Consider the following 19,194-nt stretch of genomic DNA (forward strand, 5'->3'; position numbering starts at 1 on the left):
TGGGCTGCCCTGGGACGCGGGGCTGAATTTGCCGCGGTTGCGTGTGCGGCAAACACAACTCTCCCCCGCAAGGCTGCCGAAGCTTAACTAGTTCGTAAATTGCCTTTGGCAAACCAGACACCCCGAAACCTTTGTAGGGGACAAACCTTGGGTGTGTTTAAAGGGTCTTAGAGGTCGTTAAGTGGGGCTAAACTTTTTCTGTTGGGAGGCGACCAGCGCCGCCGTGCAGGGGAGAACATCCCGAGGGAGCCGAGCCCGGGCAGGTGCGGTGCCTCGGTGCCTGCCACCCACGGCAGGGTGGACAGATAAATACATGAGAGCCTAGGGACAGGCTGTAGGCCACCAGCACCTCTCTGCATTGAGAAATACTCTGGAATAGGTACAGCTCTTCTCAGACTCGCTTTTGAAGGGCATCGCTGCGTTCTCTGTTTAATTGAAGCTTGTACATCATTCTCTTGTTTAATTAGTTATGCGTGTGACCTATGAATTTCCATATTTTCATATAAAGTGACAGCTTTCTGTTAAGGAAATCTGGGCATAAACATCCTACTGAATTCGTTCTTTAATAAGAAACATCTAAAGGACTTAGATATAATTGGTATTCTTTATGCTTCAGCAGTGAGGGCAGCAGCACTTTCTGTGTTGCAGAAGGATGTAGCGCATTCCTGTCTGAAGGTTTATTGTGTATTCAGTTCCTTCAGCCTTTTACTGTGTGGATCTAGTTTTCAGTTCAATAACATGATGACAGGTATGTGTTCTGATATGTTTTGGCATGAAGTGTTCAAAATGCTTACTGGCTGCATTACAGCTAATAAAAACTAATTATGCATTTCAGTAGCCAACTGAGTAAACACAGCATCTTCAGAACTCTGTAATCCATGTCCATCAAGAATCTGTAAGAGAAACATCATCTTCCCTGCATGGGCAGTTTGTTCATGCTGTGGTAGTGTAGCATTGCTGGTTTTAGTTTCTGTTTCATGCCCCATGGGCTGAACAGTATACATAGAGTATACATTTTGTTTTCATTGGAGGAGTAGAAAAGGGCCACATCGTTCATGCACCCCCATCTCCAGTCTGCCAGAGGTTACTGATAGGAGTTTTTCATTCTGCTCTCTGCTTACCCTGTCTGCCTGCAAGGTACAAATGCAGTTGGCAGAGCACTATAATCCTCATAACTATCTATTAACCCAGCAAACCAAATCTGAATTTGACAAGCAATTTAAATTGCACATTGGTTCTCTTGCTGACTTTTTTTCTGGGCTGGACAGCAAGAAGATGACAGAATATGGGTAACAGTTTGCATGCTGGGGATAGTCAACTTTCTTCATCTAGTCAGTAGTACATCTGAGTGCAGCTTAGCCAGAGCAGAACAGATGATTCAGTGATTGAAGATACTGTTGTAAAGGGCCAGAGGTCTGACATCTCTTTTCTGTCAGTTTTTTCCCATCTGTGTTATCACAGCATTTAAGACCTTTAATTATGGGCTAGGTTCCTGCTGTTCTCAGTGTTGCATCACGGAGGCTTTCCTTTTTTTCTGTAGGCTTTGCTGGGGGTGTCCTTAGATCCAGGCTAAGGATGGAGGAAAATGACAAAGAAAACACTATTATTAGCTAGTTATGTGGGAATCTGCATCTGGAGAAGAAGGTGGTTACTGTATTTCATGTCTTTAAACAGTTTTAAGGGAAGTTTTAAACTTCCTATCATCCTTCTAGAACTAAACATTCGTGAAAGGAGTTTGAGTCATACAATTGTCATCTCCTCCAGCCTTCAGTACTACATCAGCTTTTTTTTTGGGGTCCTGTGCAATTCATGAGACAGAATTATTTCCCCATCGAGAAAAAGAGTACCCCATATAGATCCTACTCTGTGTCCTACTAAAAATGGTGTCAGAATCCATGGTTTAATTTCTACCTCTGACTTGAGTCAAGTTTTAGGCTAACTGCTTATAAGAGTGGATACTTCTCAGATGAGTATCTGACCTGCTGTAATTGACCAGAAACTTCTATATGTAATACTGGCTGACAAAAAAAGCAGTGTCATTGTGACGTAATTATTTTTCCAACTCTCTAGAGATACTTTGCGAAATTAATCTTTATCTTAAAATGGAAAGTCCATGTAGTCTCTAGAGTAAGCTTTTGTTTTGACAAATATAATGAGCTAAACTCTTTGTGTATGCCTCCTTTTGAAATCTTCAGAATACCCAGGTCAAATGATAGGCATTTGGCTGAAACATTCCTGAGAAATACACTGATTGTATACTCAGAAAAGGCTTTAGTTTGCATAAATATAGCTTTTTCTAGAAACTACTAAAGTATTTATTGATCTTGGTGTATATATCTTACTGATATTTGGTGTAATTTGTTTTGGGTTAAAGAAAATAAAAATATATAATTGTCACACATAATTCTAAGAGTCTAGCGCATAAAATATTCTGAGGGTCATTCCAAAGAGTGAGAAAAGGAAGTAACTGAAGGGAATGAGAAGGAGCCAAGAATAATGTGAATTTTCCCTTCATTTGGTCTTGGAGTTCTCCCTGCAGCATCTTCCAAACATCTGTAAGTTCTTAGACCCCCGAGAGGTTAATTGTTGTAACTGCTTTTTGTTTGTTTAATAAAACTTGTGACTATAAGTGCTTCATGAGCTTAAAATAACTCACAGATCCCAAAAGGTAGCTGTTGCTGGAATGGAAACTTTGATCTTCAGTGTTTAGGGAAGCGGGACAGCGGGTTTAGCCTGTGGGGACGCTGTAGAGACCTCGGTGTGGGAAGGGCGCGGGAGGCATTGTGCGTGCGGGTACATTTCTAAATCACCTCCTGTTGTTCTAAGCATGCATTAGGCAGATTCAATCGAATCGCAATGTGAAGCCTCTGAATAGGCAGACAGGCATGTTTCCACAAGCCTTACTGTCTCCTGCTCTTTCTGACCTGAATTTCTACTTGTGTTGGTAAGCTGTGTCTCGAATTCCAAGCAGTGCTTTGTAGGGCTGGGGAGGCAGGCTTTGCTGCTCCTCCCTGATAAGGACAATCATTGTTCTTTTGTGCCTAAGAGAAAGGTTACTTTAAAAGTAGCCTTTGCTTTTCTCCCTCAGCAGTGCTTCACTGTTTTCAGGAAATAGTTTATGCCCATGTTTTCCACCAGATCGTTCCCAGATGACTGTCATTTTATCTGTTTCACTTTCTCCAGTCTATCAATAAGAATTTACACTTGTGCTACTGTACTACATGCAGACTCATAGTTAAATAGTTTTCAGTGTTTTAAAGCAGCTTTACCTTTGTCAGGAAGCTGGTAGTATGAGCTAATTACAAACTTTAAGTTTGTAATTCCTGCAGTTATCTAGAAATGCCAAACCAGAGAAGACTTCAGTCTTGCAGTTAGAGGGCTGAAGATCAGGTAAGGGGAATATCACTGAAGAGCTGTTAAATAATGGAGAACCTTCAAACAGCTGCCTCAATTGTACTTTCTCCTTTGTGGTATTAATTTTTTGAAGCTTCATCTGTTGAGCTGAACAGATAATATAGGGAAATTAGTGAAATAATGGCACAGCAGGTACAATCTGCTTTGACTAGTGAGATATGTGAAACAATTTTCTATTGAAATTTTTGTGTGTTCACAAGATGAGAAAAACAGGTCACTGAAACGAATTCCTTTTAGTTCACAAAGATAAGTGCTGCTCAGCCATATTCTTCAGGAGGAATGTTTGGGAGGACAGGAGAGTTTGGGGAGGAACAGCAACAACCTGAAAAGAACAGACTATTTTAAATACTTGGACTTTGACTCTTGCAACTGAAGAGGATTATGGATTTTTTACTAGGAAGCTCGATAAGATAGGTGCAGTTATTGTTAAATTGTTTCTATAGCAAATATTGGCTGTGTGAGACTAACACTCACTTTTTGATTAAGCGTATTATGGAGGTCAAGTGAGTTGGATTTTTTGTTTCCTGGAATGACTTTAAATCACATTATAAAACTTTGGAATGTCAGAATAATTATAGTCATGTTTGTTTGGTTCACTTGTTGTTGGGTAATGTAGTGGAGACAAATACTGTGCTAGCATTCTTAAGGCTAAGCTGGTTTCCGATGGATGATGAATTTCAACTCCACCCTTGTTTGTAAAAAGTCATTGTAACTCAACATTTCTCTTAGCACTTATCAGGAAGATTGTGCTTCTTGTTGGAGTTGTGAGATAAGTTAACTTAGAATATGTCACTTCTAGAATATCCACCATCTTAACTTTCTTTTTCTTTGCCTCTCTTTACCCCAAAAGCACAACCGTCAAAACTGAAAGTGATTTTTTTTGAGCGATACAAGTGCCTTTTGAGAAAACGGTATTAGTTATGGTGGTCATTTGGAGGGATTTACAACTTGTTGCATGTGATTTATGCAAGTTCAACTAAACAATAATGTGTTGTAAATGTTAAATATTATCATGATTTTTTTTAATATTTGGATTTTGTGAAGTCAGATCAGAGCAGCAGGTAAGCTTGCTTTTCAGAAATGAGACAATAGTCTTTCCAGTTGGAAGTGATCCTGCAATATTTACATGAGAAATAGTAGTATTTTAAGTGCTTAATCACAGTGTTGTCTACATCTGTCAGCATGCTGAGGAAACGCCTCAGCATGGTTTGGATCCTCAAAGCCTGATTTATGAATCCCACATGAACATCGTACTGTGTCACTTCACCTTTCAAGGTGGTGGTGCTTGTGGCTGTGCACCTACAGAGCACTGCTGTAACCACAGCAGTGATACTGCAAGAAAAAAGCTGGATCCTTGCTCAGTCACTGGACACATCTTGGATATTAGCAATTATATTAGGTGCATAGGAGAGATGTGGGGACTTTCTGGATCTAATCCCTTGACTTCATTCTTCCTCAAGTTTCTTATTATCAGGTCAGGTGACTCATATTAATTTTTGCTGGTTTCTGTCAGTCCTGTTTTGCAGGGCTGTGGCAGAGAGAGCCTGTGAGCTTCACTCATGACTGTGAATTCTGTGAGGCAGGGAGGTCAATGGTGAAGGCTTTAGCTGGTTTCCACCTAAAGGACTCATTGTTTGCATCTAGGTTTCAGGTCTGTATTCCAAATAAGTCTAAACTCTAGTTCCATTCTCCTGCCTTGTGATGGAGAGAGCTGTGAGCCTGTGAACAGCAGTTCAGATCACTTAAGGAATGTGTTCAGGAGGGAGCTGAGTGTGAACCCTAGTCACAAGGATGCAGGCTGAATTTGTGTATGGTATTTAGTACCTAACTGTTGCACCATTCCTGTATGCTCTAGTGCTTTCCAAATATTTACACTTCTTCTTGGCAGATAGATCATGTCAGAAATAATGCTGCTTTAAAGAACACACTTTGGACTACACAGTGTCATGTGCAGAAAGTTTCTTACTGAACTTTGATTACAATCAGCTGTAATAAAACTTCAAAGGAGGTATTGTTCTGACTGAGATTATGAAGACTTTTCCCCTTTGTTTTTCTATAGAGTCCAAGCCCCCAGATGGACATACTTCACTGATGGTAACCTGTTCTTCCTAATCTTCCACCCAGATAGTTAAAGTCTAGAAATTATTTTTTCTAATTCTGGTCATAGTGCTAGTGATTGCTGGATATTGCATATAACTGAATTTTATAAGAAATGAAAAAGAATATTGAAGTAAAAGCTAACTTGCATGCAATTTATTAGTACAAGTTACTTAGGAATGTTCAGAAATTGGGAGTTGTGGATAAATAGCATTTAAGGAAGTTCTTAATTGTATAATATCAGTATCACTTTTAGGTTTATCGATCTGAGTGCAACTTGAAGATAGAAAATTGTCACTGAGCTGGTAACCTAGAGTGTATCTCTTTGCTAGCAAGTACCATAAGGGCAACAGCTTCCTCACCTACACCTCAAGTGTTGGCCCCCTAGGGGTGTCTGTCCAAAAGGAAATGCTGCAGTCATTGTTTTCCTTATAGTGTGGAAGCTTGCTAAGAGGAGTAATGAACACAGGACTCCATGGAATCTATTCCTAGTTGAAATCTGCTGTATCCAAAAAAACATGACCATGTTCAAGTATGTCAGTGTTTTTTAACAGCTTAATTTTTAATGTTTTCCAGAAGATAGTTACCATTTCACAAGTCCCTTAAGCTGGCAAATTTTCTTCCTTGGCAAGATGAGGGTAAATGTAGAGGTGGTGGTAGTGTTTCTCACCTGTGACTGTCAATGAAATTGGTCTGCAGGTAGCTGCCAAAGCTCAGAAGAGCTTCTGAATCCCTCAGTAGCTAAGATGTTGTTTCCATAATCTTCTCTCTTGGGTTGGTTTGTTGTTTAGTTGACACCTGTTGGGTGGGTAAATGGACTCAATTCAGAGACCTAAGTCACTGTTGCCTGTAATTTCTGAAAGCATCAGATTTCAGTGTGTCTCATGCAGGTGAGCAAAGGGTGACCTGATCTTTCAAGGGATGACTCAAAGTTGTTAGTGACTGAGCAGAAGCAGTGACTGAGATACAAATACTGTATAGGCAATTCCTTTAACATAGTTGGTCTTATTGCAAGAGAACAAGGACACAAACCTTCCTTTCTTGTCTTATGTGGGCTGTAGACCTTCATCTGTGAAGTATTTGGGGGGAAATATTTTAATTCTTCTGTTCAAAGCTGTGGCAGTCTTTCCACTCAGGTGTGCTGCTTTACTGTAAGATATTTACCGCCATTCTGAAAGGGCTGAGTCTAAGGCATGTGGGTATCCTCCTTTTGTGGTCATAAGAGCTACAGTGATGAGGAACCTACTCAAAACAAGTTATTTCTATCTCATTAGTGGGGGAAGGGAAAATCAATTCGATTTACATCAGTAAACAAGCTTATTTAGTCTAAATTTAATATTGTACTTCGCTGTAATTGAATTTGGTACAAAGAAAAGGGAGTAACTGTCTTGCTAGCTGATTTCTGAAGGGAAGCTCTTAGGAGATGCAGGTTGTTCAGGGAGTCAAGTGAATCATCAGTGACAGTGTGCTCTTCTGTTGCTGCCCATCTGCCTTGGGTAGGACAGACCTTGTCTTCACAGTTAAGAGTTCCAGGATTTGTTATTGTTGGTTTTGCTGTTCTATCCCTGGATAGCTAACACCCATCAATCCTACTAAGACAAAATGGGAAAACACAAGGTGTTTGTACTGCAAGGAATAAACTTGCAGAAGTTAATGCCTGGGAGTGACATTTGCATATGTATAAACTTGTATTTTGTTTCAGTATGCATATGTAGACATGTACTTTTGCATGCACACATATATATGGAGAGATACAAATATCCATACATATATATATGTATGTGTATATATATTTGTATGTATATATATATGTATACATACTTGAACCTTTGAATAACTGATAGATGCTAATTATCCCTCAGTAAAAATAAGCCACTGATTTTAGCATTTCCAGCAGACAAATAAAGTCCTGATGCCTTTAGGATGCTCAAAATATGTCAGCATCTGTAAGGGCCGTGTCAAAAGTGCTTGCTCCTTTATTGCAGCTGTGGATGTCTATCTTCAGTGTAAGCTAGAGAGCAAAAATCATGGTGCTTGCTCACCTATCTCTAGTATTCTATGTTATTCCATGTGTCTGGTCTGTGCTTGAGAGCTTTATTTGTGTATCTTACTTTAGCTAATTAGTTGTTTGCAGAATATCAGAATAGTTATACCAATATAAGATACACACCAGTATGATTGTGCTGGCTAATGGGGACATACAGTGGAATAAAATAGTTCCCTTCCTGCCTAGGAAAAAGGTAACATGGGTGTAAAAATGGTACAAAGATTTTTATCTGACAGTTTGGACAGGGATGACAAGGGCATTGGAAGACCTTAGTGCTGATAACCTCAAAGTTGCTCTCTGCCTGTTTCAGAGCTTTTGGGCTGAACACCTGGCTGTGTTCTGGCCAGTTGCTCTCTGCCTATTTCAGAGTTCTTAGGCTGAACACCTGGCTGTGTTCTGGCCTCCTCCATCACAGCTGAGCATTTGCCTTCGTGGATGCTGATGTGGCCGAGTGATGCATTGGTCCATGGAGCCCAGCATCTGCAGCACCAGGCCATGGCTAGTTGTGCCCCTGTCGCAGGGGTAGTGATAGCTTATGGCAAGCTTCTGCTTGTGGCAAAGCCCTGCACTCACAGTTTCTGGCTTTCTGAATGTCCCATTTCATGGGACTGTTCTGTTGCAAACTCTGCCAGCAGTGTTACCCTCAGAGCTTTTGTTTGTGAGAAGAGGCCTGAAACCATGAACCTGTACTTCATATTAAATGCAAATCAAAACATGATTGGCTATGTTCCATTCACACATGCTAACATACTTTCCCATTGGCTTTTAGATTTTTATGCTGTTACAAAAGGGCAGAATATTGTTTACCTTCATATGTTGGGAGACAATGGCCTGTTGGGATTCTTTTCACCAGTCTGTGTAGCACAGGTCCTCTGAATTCACTGGGTAAGTCCCACTTGAAGCAAGAAAAAGTGACTCAGAAAAAAATTCATCAGAATGTAACAGTGGAAATTCTTTTAAAACTTTCACAAGTTTGTTTTGTTTCCTGGCATTTCCATATGCTGCAGAGGATGATATTGGGTATTATCAGTGCTATTAAAACATTTATGCATGATTATTTGGGACAATTTAGTAGTAACATTACAAATCAATTAAAGACTGGTTTATTAATCTGTGTTTTTCAGAGAAAATCAAGTGAGGTTTTGTGTGCCTTCATTTGAAAGGAAGATGCCTTTGATCTGATGAACAATAGAGCATCAGCAATTGAAGCCTGTCATTAAATTGCTGCAGGGTTAGTGAAATTATCATCCCTGTCCAATCTAAAGAAATGCAATTCAAGTATGCTTTAAACCTTTGATCTGGATCTGCATCTCCTAAGGTCAGATAGTCTTTCTGAAACATCTCTAATTGAGTGATCTGATAGGTTTATGTAGAAACAGAGACAGGAGTGGCATTTGAAGGGTGTAGATACCATCACATTCTTCAGTAGGAACCAGCTAGGAAGCTAAAAATAGTTAGAAAAGAGATACAAAACTAGTCTTTGATCAAAGAAGACAGCTGCTATGAAGGCCCTGATGTGCAAGCAGTCCCTTCCTGCTCAATCAAACTGGCTTGCCTGCAGCAAGGTCTGTTTTCTAGTGAAGATTCCCAGCATCAGGCCCCAGGGAAGTCTGGAAGTCAGTGGGCTTATGCAGCATGGTATTCAGCAATACCTTTGGCTATGTGGAGGTGACTCCTCTTGACCTTACAGGAGATGTGTCTGCAGTTTATGGGATAATAATCAGATGGCTGCTGTGATGTGCTGCTGACAGGGGGATACACCTTGTCACTAAGAAATGGGTCTGCAGAAGTATAAAAGAAAAAAGAATTTACAGATACAGAGCTGCAAAGCCACGAAAGCTACACAGATAATAGTTGCATTTGTTGAAAGAGGAATAATGTTGACATTTATTAATAAGGTTAGAAACCTTGTTCTGCTCAGTTGAGTGAAAGATAATTTTGTTACTGATCTGAATAATAGCAGTGGCAGTCAGCCCTGGTTTAGAAAAATCCATCCTCCTAGTCGTACAAAAACATGAGAAAATGTTGCAGTAATACAGTCCAATTTTGTCTGAAATATGACATTTGTCTTGAGCCACAATGCATTTTTCTGTTGCAGTTTCATATAGTGCTGAGAAAACCTGTAAATATCTGCAAAAACGTAGCACAATGAAATCTGGATGACTTGCACTGCTGTTACTGCTGGTTTTTTAAAGTGCATTGTCAGGGGTGTGTATATCTGTAGCTGGCAGAATGACACATCTGTGCTGTGCGGATAGTAACTGTCAGGGGAAAACAGCAGAAGCATTGACAAGTTTGTTTCACAAACTTGTGTTTGAAATTCTTGGGAGCATGTTGGAATCATAGTATCTCTGCTCCTTTAAGGTGAGAGAACAAATAAATGCAAACATAATCCTTCTCAAGGAAAGGCTAGATGTTTTTTCCAAGTAGTCAAGGGCACTTATCATTCCCCCAGATTCATGGAGGAGGATTAGTACCTGTATGAGAATAATATGGCTGTGACCTTGTTTATGTAGGAACAGGATTTTGCATTAAACCCAGCATGCCACTGCTGGGCTAGACAGTGCTGCAGTCCTCAAGCTTGCCTTGCTGTGCCTTGAGCCCTCTGCCTTGCTGTCTGGAGACTGCTGCACGTGGCATCTTATGGATCCACATTCTGCATCCACTGGCTCTGGTTTCAGAAGTAGCTGGAGCTGCACTTGGGTGTACCTGGGTGTTGGGCTGTGGGTCCTAAGTGACAAAATCTAAAGGGTGCAACTCATGCTTATGGCAGGAGGTGGCCAGAATTTATATCTTGAGCTGACAGAACTAAGACCCCACCCAGATGAAACCAGGCTAATTGCTTGTTACATCTCCTGGTAACACACTGCTAGGTGTTTTTATCCATTCTGGTAGATAAATATTCCTATGCCACTGGGTTTTGCTGCTTAAAGCTAATGAGAAGGAAGAAACATGACCTACTTTTTTAGTGCTGAAAATTTTCTTTTATATCTCATTTGCAATAAATACAGAAAATACAGCTGGGACTGCTTTATTCATTGTGACAAAACAACGTGACTGATAAATACAGAGAACTAGTTCGAACACTTTCTGTGTTCTGCTGACTCACCTCATCACAAAAAAAAATCAGTTCTTTGTTTTCATCTTAAAAGTTCAGGTGGTAAACATGTTACATAATAGGAAATATGTGTGAATCTCTTGTTAGGGGGATTTTTTGTTTTTAAACTTTTATTTTTCTTCACAGAATTTAGAGTAGAGTGGAATATTTCAGTTGGAAGTAACCTACAGTGATCATCTAATCCAACTGCTTGGCCACATCAGGGCTCACCAGAAGTTAATTAAAGCATGTTATTAATGGCATTGTCTAAATGTGTCTTAAACAATTGCAAGCTAGGAAGCCTGCTCCACTTTGTGACTACCTGTGAAGAAAAGCTTCCTTATGACAAGTCTGAACCTTCCCTGACAAAAGTATTACACATCCCATCACTGGATACCAGGGAGAAGGGATCAGCGCCTCCCATTCCAGTTCCTCTCCTCAGCAAACTGTAGGGAGCCATGAAATCACCCCTCAGCCTCCCTTTCTCCAGACTAGACAAGCCCAGGGCCCTCAGGTGCTCTTTACAGGACTTTCCTTCCAGCCCCACCTCCAGCTTTGCTGCCTTCCTCTGGATGCATTTAAGGACCTTCACATTGTTCCTAAACTGTGGGGCCCAGAACTGCTCATGGTACTCGAGGTGAGGCAGCACCAAGGCTGGATGCAGTGGGATAATCCCCCCTCTGGATCAGCTGGTGATGCTGTGCCTGGTGAACCCAAGGCTGTGAGTTGCCCTCTTGGCTGCCAGGGCACAGCTGAATATTAGAGCATTTGCTTACTTTCCAAAACCTGCTTATAAAGCTATTTCAGTGAACTTTAATCAATTACTAAATATTTAATGTTTTAGGAAAATAAAGAAACAAAATGGATTAATCATGTTTTACTTCCCAAAATCATAATTCTACCAAGCAAGCTGATGCACACAACAAAGCAACATCTCTTAATCCCTGCAGATTTTTAGCTGTAGCAGTTTTGGACTCCCATGTGCAGGATACCAAACTATTCCTTGCTCTCTTTACTCTGCAGAACTGTGAGACTGAAAGATCAACTTTCTGTTCATGAATGCAGGACTGAGTTTCCAATAGTTTAGACTTGACAGTTCTCACCTACCTTGCTGAACTGGAATTTTGCTGGGGAGCAAAGTATATTCCTCAGAATCAAATAAGAAATAAACATGAATAAATGTAATATAGCATGGAGATCAGAGAACAACTTGCATTTAGTTAGTAGGTACTGAAAAGTAGTTGAAATAATATGGGTTGCAGTTATTATACTTGTATTTATGTGTATGTATTTTGAAAAGGAAGATAGATGTTGCTTGTTGAAAGGGTTTCTTTCGTGATGCAAAATACTTGCTATAAATATGCCACTTTGACAAAATGGAGCAGTATGAGGAGAAATTAAATGTAGAATACCAAACAGGAGATTTAAATTATTCTCTGGCATCTTTGAAAGGTTTCTGCTGGAAAAATGCATGAAAATAACACTTTCTTTTTAACCATGCTCTTGAACTACTGAAACATATGGTAAATTGCAAACAAAAACATCTGTCTATTGAAAGAAGTTAGCTGCCAGCTAAGATTTGAATTGTTAGCCTTTTGAAGCAATAGTCTAGCCCTGCAGGATGGTTCCACCAGGAGAAGTTCTTGATAGCAGAGAATATGTTTTATGAATCCCTGAGCTCTTCCAAACTGGTTGAAGTTTCTCCTATCTCTTGTGCTAGCCACTAAGATCCTCACTTTGTTGAAAAGAAAAAAAAAGATCCTAACCCCTAATTGTAGTAATTTCGATTTTTTGTCTCACTGTTGGCTGAGACATTTTTAAAATCAGATGAAGTAATGGGCAAGCTCTGGTAACCTGCCCTCTGTTTTAGTTAGAGGTGAAGAACCATTGAAGAACCAACATACTTTCCCAGTGTCCTCAAAAGAAAATACCCGTGACTAGGAAACATCCTGTATCTGTAGCAAAAATACCGTGTCAAGCATGCATTTTGTCAAATAGAAATGTTTTCGAGATAGTGTAATTCCACAGATTCTTCTTTTGGGTTATAATCTAAACTGGCAGCAGGTTTTGCAAGCTCCCCTACTGGAGGAACCAGCTTGGCATCCTGACCTTTAATCTGGCAGTCACCTGCTGCTTGCCAGGCTGGGCAGGGAATCTTCTGGCTGCATTACTCAGTCTGCATGGAGTCCTTTGGCTCTTAGTCTGTCTCACTAATTTGGAGCTGCCTGTACCCTCAGTGAGACTTCCAGGTTCTGGTTCAATTCCTGTTGTGCAATCTTCCAAGTTTCACCTTGTTTTAGCCTTTTTTTATTTCCACAGCAATGCTGTATTTTTTAGTTTCACACTGATGCAATAGAAGAAAATTCACACCATTAATTGGTAGATTCAGCATCAATGGCATTCTTATTCTTTTGATGAGGAAGCAATGAGCCAAATTTTGGGGTGTATAGCATCCGTTTTCCTACAGTCCATCAGAGACTCCTGTGTAAATTGATTTTCAACACTGTAAGAACACATTGTTCCTACTGCAAGAAGAAAATTATAGAATCACTTACTTTATTTGTGTACATCGGTGGGAAGTCTTGTTTCCCAAAATACTGAAGAATTCAAAAGAAGTAGACTTGGGTATGACTTCAGAGGCTTTCCAGCTGCACACATCTCAAAGGCACCCTGTGTGGCACTGTCTCTAGGTGATTTTTCTATAGAATGTTGTCTTTTTCTGTTCTTGGTGTTTCCCCTTTTTCTGTTTCTTCCATTTTTGTCTCTCCTTTTTGCTTTGTGCTTATTGAAACAATACCTAGTAAACCCATGAGCAAATTCCCATCATCTCTTGTTTTTAGCTATGATAGTTATATTTATACTTGCTAAAGACCCCTTTGTGTTTCAGAATGTTACTCTGTTACTTGCACAGAGAGCAATGATTTCAGACAAACTGCCTTAAAAAATAAACTTTTCCCCTCACCTTGTGATAGATATATGTGTGCGGAGAGAAATAGAATTAAATGCATTTATCAGCATGCAACATCTGGCTAGGAAAATATGAAGCTAGCAGGCATTGGGCATGGAGCAGTTTAACTGTCTTTGTACCTCTATAGAAAATATTTTTATTTGCTGACTGCTTGTGATTAAGAATCTCTTAAAAACCAAACCTGTCTCAAATTTTAATTGCATTTCTTAAATAGAGGGTTCTTTTCGAAGTTACCATACAAACATTGCACAGAGGCAAAGGTGTGCAGAGTCCTTGGCTAAGCAGTATCTCAGCAGCACCCAGGGACCTGCGGACTAATTTTGCATAAGGCTGAGCAGATTGCCCTCCCAGTTTAATAGTGTTTCATGTTGTGTGTCCTTAATTATGTCTCTGCGTGCAAGCGGAAGGCTGCTGCTAGCAGGAGACCAGCGCAGTGCTGGCTACATGTGGCCTCTGTTCACACACTGTTCTGTTCCTCTTCAGGTTGAAAAGTTCTGTGGTTAGTTTTTAGGATATTGAAACATTTATTTTTTTGAGGATGAAGCATTCAGGTGCTATTTGGAGGTCTGTTATGAGAAGACAGTGTTTTCCTTCTGTCAGATGCAATGCAGCATTTGCTATGGTGGAGAGCCACTCACTTTACTTTTGGAAATAGTTATGCAAGGCTGATTTTTGTTTATTTTAATTTTAATTTTTTTTTCTCTGTTAACCTTCTTCTCTTCATTACAGCTTCTCATCCTTTTTTCATATGTACGTAGCTGAGTTGTATTCTCCTGCCAAGAACAATGAAGTAGTCATATAAACCTTTGTAAAGTTCTGTCACAGTGCTGCCATTTCCCTGCAATAAAAATTTCCAGGGGTCAGTTAAGCTCTCCTTTCCTAAGTCAGGCAAAGAAAATAGAAATTTGGCAGATCTCTGTCACTACAGGTCTCAAATGTAAAAGGACCATGAGGATTTGCATTTCAAGCTTATGAATGTGTGGAATAGCTTTTTATTGCTTCTTTATTGGAGCAGAAACATAGTGGAAACATAAGAAGAGGATGCTTCAACACAGTTTATAATTCTGTTCCTTTAATGTGTTGAGGTCTTGTATTGGTTTGTTAGAGCATAATATTTCTTTATTATCTGTGAGTGAGTATATGTTAGCCACATCTGTGAGAAGTGAAGATAAGTAATCCTCTGCACTAGCTATATTACATCTGCATTTCACACTGCAACAGTCCCTTTGGGTATGGTTGCATGACTTGTAAAGGCAGAGGATCACATATAATATTTACAGTTGTAGGAGTGAGTTGAGCTTGTGTTTATGTAACACAGATGCTGCTTCTGCAGTTCATGTTTCAGATACCTGTACCTTTAGCCATGGCTGAGCCATTTTCTTAGGATGCAGTTTTGTTCCTGATATAAACTGATGAGATTGTGGTGCTGATGTTATTGATGCTCCTTCCCTTGTTCCCCTGGTTCCTGCATTATGCTTGTGTGAGGAAAGCCGCAGGAGCTACTTGGCAGGAGGGAGGAACATTGTGTCATCTCAGTGACAGCCAGCAGTGAGATCTGCTGAGTTGTATCATCAAACTGCGCCATAAAGGTGCCCCTGCCAAATGCAATACATTCAGTTTTTGGCTGAGTCAGTGGGTGGATAATGTGGCTGATACAGTTCTGGAGTGAGGGCAGGTATGTGGAAAGAGTAACCAAATTTAAAAAGAGGGAAGAAAGCTAGCAGGACCATCTCTGTCCTTAGAGGCACAGGTATGCCAGGCTGTAAAATAAGTATTTGAGATGAACTTAGACATGCATTCAGTTTTTGTTTTTTCAATGTCAGGCTTCTAAAATGTGCTTGTGGTTTGACAAGCCAGTTTAGAAGATAACCTGATAAGGTTTTGTTCTCACTCACCATGTGTGGTCTGAATATTTTTTGGGGTGGGATTTTGTGTTAGAAAGATGGTCATTTGTTCTTGGGATCTGTCTGAAAGGAGTGGACAGTTCAGGCTAGGCTGTCAGTTCCTTCAATTCCAAGAGGATGAGACTGTAAAACAGTGCTGCACCAGCCAATTCATGGAAGGTACCTGCTGTCATTCCCTCCGCTTGCAGGCAGGAGGACAGTAACCCAGGGAGCACCTTATCTCCAGAAGGTGGGGGCGTAGAGTCTGCAGCAGAAAACCAAGCTTCCACATCCACTTTGTGAGAACCAGACACTCAGCAACATTCCTCCTATTGATGCTGTGAAGAAATTTGAAACTGAAAGTGGGTCTGCTTTGCCCCATTTGTATTAACTGGGCTAATGAAAAAAGGCAGAGAAGTTCTCTTTCATCATGGCACACTTCCTGTTAGTATTGTGGCTTGAGTCCTCTTGCATATAGTAGAGTAGAAGTAATATTCATTTATCTTATCTGAGTTAGATAAATCCTGGACTACTAAGATTTTTGCAAGGTATTGAATATCTTGGTTAAAATAGTATAGAATGATGAGGTCCAGCTGATTTTAGTGATGGAGAGACCACATGCTCCTCTGGTTCAGCAGCTATCAGTAGGGAAGCCTTTCTAGGACAGGAGAACTTCTGAAAACAGGTTCAGGAAGCACAGATGGGGCAAAAAAGAAGGAAACTTTTACTTGTTGGAAGTGATGAGAAGCTTCCAGGGAACTTTGGATAGAGGACATAATCTGATTGTTCTAAACTTCTGCTCCAACCTGGACATGATTTATAATGGTAACATCCTCATTTTCTCATTCTGCTACTGAATGAGCAATACTAGCAGAGATCAGTGTTCAGCTTAGCTGGGAGATCTGATATTAGTTGTGTGGGAAACAGAAATCTTAGAACAGAACCATTTTTAGTTTGGGCAAAGATGTGAAAAGTGAGGTGGCTGAAGTGAGGTAGATTCTGAACAGAAGCAAGCAAATATTTCAAGTAAACACAGTCAATTAATTGTGGAAACAAATTGCAAAGACCAGCTCTCTGTTATTATCAGTTCAAGAATGGAGCTTAGAGGGGAAAAGAAGTCTGAAGAAACCCTTTACTTGTAAGAGGAATTAAGTCAGGGATGCTGAAAGTCAGAACAGATAATCCCAGTGGTCCCACCTGGACTGGCCTGAGTGTGTCTTTGAAATATTTCTCCAAAGCAGTTTGAAGATGTATCCTCCTGTTACCTGTTGCAAATCAGTATAAAGAAATGAAAACTAGGACAGAAAGACAGAATACTTTAGTTACAATAGACTTCCTTTATAAATCGGGTTACTGATCAAGTGATTAGCTCATTTTAGCAGTTTTATGTATCACAATGGACATCCTATTTTTGCTGCTTTTTAATCCTAATAAAGATACCAGCTCTGAAGACAAGGATAGAATTGAGTTGTCTCTGGGGATTTTTTCCTGTCTTAGTTTTGTGAATAGAAATATAGATTAACATTAAAACCAAACCCAGATAAATGATGTTCAGAAAAGAATTACCCTCCTAAAAATAGGGGAGGCAAACGTTGGATTATAATAGCAGACCATTAACTCCATCAAAGTTTTCTCACTGCATTTAGATTAGGATCATATTGCATAAAGACTTCCCTCTGAACCTTCACAGTGGATATATGTTTTGAATGTGTATTTTGCAGTGTCTTCTGGTGTGCTGAAATGTATTAAACCCAAAATATATTGATGCTGAAGTAGTCTGTTGTATGAGACTACAAACACTTTCCCAAACTGGTGTATGAATAGCCACAAACCAAATTTTTCTGAACATGGTACCTCTGACAATGGGATTTCTTTTTCCAGGTTTCTTTCAGGTGCATCAAATGCAAGAAACCTTGGTAGCAGCAAGAGATTTTACAGAGATTATTATCCACCTCTGTAGTTTGTCAAATGAGGATGTATTTTTCTCCACTGGGCTCCTGGCAGGGCAGGCTGGTGAGGAAGCAGGGACTGACACTGCTCCTGTGCTGTGCTGCCTTTGCTCTGTGTTGCAAACTCTGGCAGCTTTTAGGGCTCTGGGGGAGCCCAGATGAGAGCTGCAGGCAGGACTGTGAGGCTGACGCACTTCTGAGGCACAGATCCAGTGGTAGACAGAGACAAAGGTCCTGTGGTTTTCTTGGGGAATAATCAGCTGGCTTCTGTTGTGACAGATGCTCTGAGCATCCCTCTTAAACAACAAGGCATAATTTAATAGGATTTTAAATACAACTAATGCTCTTGTTTCAGTTTATAGGCCTGAATCAAATAAATTGGGGAGGAGAAAATGCTAGGTTTTTGGCTTGAAATTTTCAGGCTATTTTGTTTAGGTTTATGCAGCTGGTACATCCACAGCTGATAACTCATACAGATGTCATATGGAGAGTCGTAAAGCTTATGGCTTAAAAAAACCAAAAACCCCAATTTACTTTGCTTCAACATCTTAATTAGTTTTATAAAAATAAAATGAGGCATTAGGAATTTTGTGCTTATGGAAGAATTCTAATGGTGTGAACTGTAAAATGATAGGGATCAGACTAAATCTAAGTTGCTCAGTTTACAGGGAGAGAGTGGATGAAAATGGATCCTTGTGGATACACCTGTACTGGTGCATGTCCTGGCTCTGAGAATGGAGCACTCTGGTACTCTGGAACTGTTTGAAGAATGGTTGCTGGCACAGTCAGCTTTGGCCAAGGCTAACTTAGAGTCTCACAAGCAGCCCATGGCCATGATTTAAATGTTACAGCATGCCAGGGATCATTCCCAGTGTGCAGTTTGCAAGCAGCAGCTTTGGGAGGCTGAAGGTTTAATAGCTTCGGCTGAAGGATGCCAGTTGCCCTTGGGGCCAGAGGGCTGGCCCAGCCACTCTGGAGTTTGCTCACTGCTCTGACCAGTGCAGGAGGGATTTCAGGTGAGTTTTGGTAGCACGTCGCCATAAGGAAGTGACCTCTCCCACATACAATTTTAGACATCTCTTTTATTTTTAATCAGATATTTAATATTTGTGTTAAGAATATCTCTGTCTCTGCCTCTTTTGTGTTCTTTTGCAGCTTCTTGTTGAAAGACAGAGGAAAATGTTTTTGTCTTCCACTTCTACACTTCGAGTTTTCAGGGATGTAGTAAAAGGCATGTTGCCTTTGGTACCACCAGTGATGATGATGCAGTAATTTTGCTGTTGTTGATAATGCATTAATTGCATGCAAGTTTAGGAGCTGCCTTCTCTATGAAAAAGTGATTCTTTCACATATGCCTAATAAACTGTACCAGTGTGTGCAAATAAAGGAAAAAGAATGAGATACCGTGACACAAATTTACTGTGCAATCCACTTCTTAAGAAAGACAGTGATAGTTTCAAAGCTTTGTATTTGTAGTTTCTTGGGATGGCTGCCTTATTTAAAGGAAATAAGAATTCCATCAGTATTGCTTCAAAAATTATGTATTTTTGTGGTGCATTTAGATTGGTATCCTTGCTTGTGTGACAGGAGCAACTAGCACATGCATTTTGAAAATCCTCTGATTTCCAAATAGTATCTAGGTCGTATGATACCCACAGGCATGATTCATCCACCTGGGCTTTATGCCAGCCAGCAACTGCATGGATATGACACTCCAGGAATACTGTAAAATTATTAAA

General features: G+C 40.1%; 1 protein-coding gene across 1 annotated transcript in view; it reads left to right on the forward strand.

Annotated features, from left to right (window-relative positions):
- The window catches only part of SH3BGRL2 (SH3 domain binding glutamate rich protein like 2), a 43,502-nt gene that overhangs the window by 5,724 nt on the left and 18,584 nt on the right, over positions 1-19,194 (forward strand). The window lies entirely within an intron of this gene.

Source organism: Geospiza fortis, unplaced genomic scaffold, assembly GCF_000277835.1.
Source record: "Geospiza fortis unplaced genomic scaffold, GeoFor_1.0 scaffold190, whole genome shotgun sequence".
Taxonomy (NCBI): Eukaryota; Metazoa; Chordata; class Aves; order Passeriformes; family Thraupidae; genus Geospiza; species Geospiza fortis.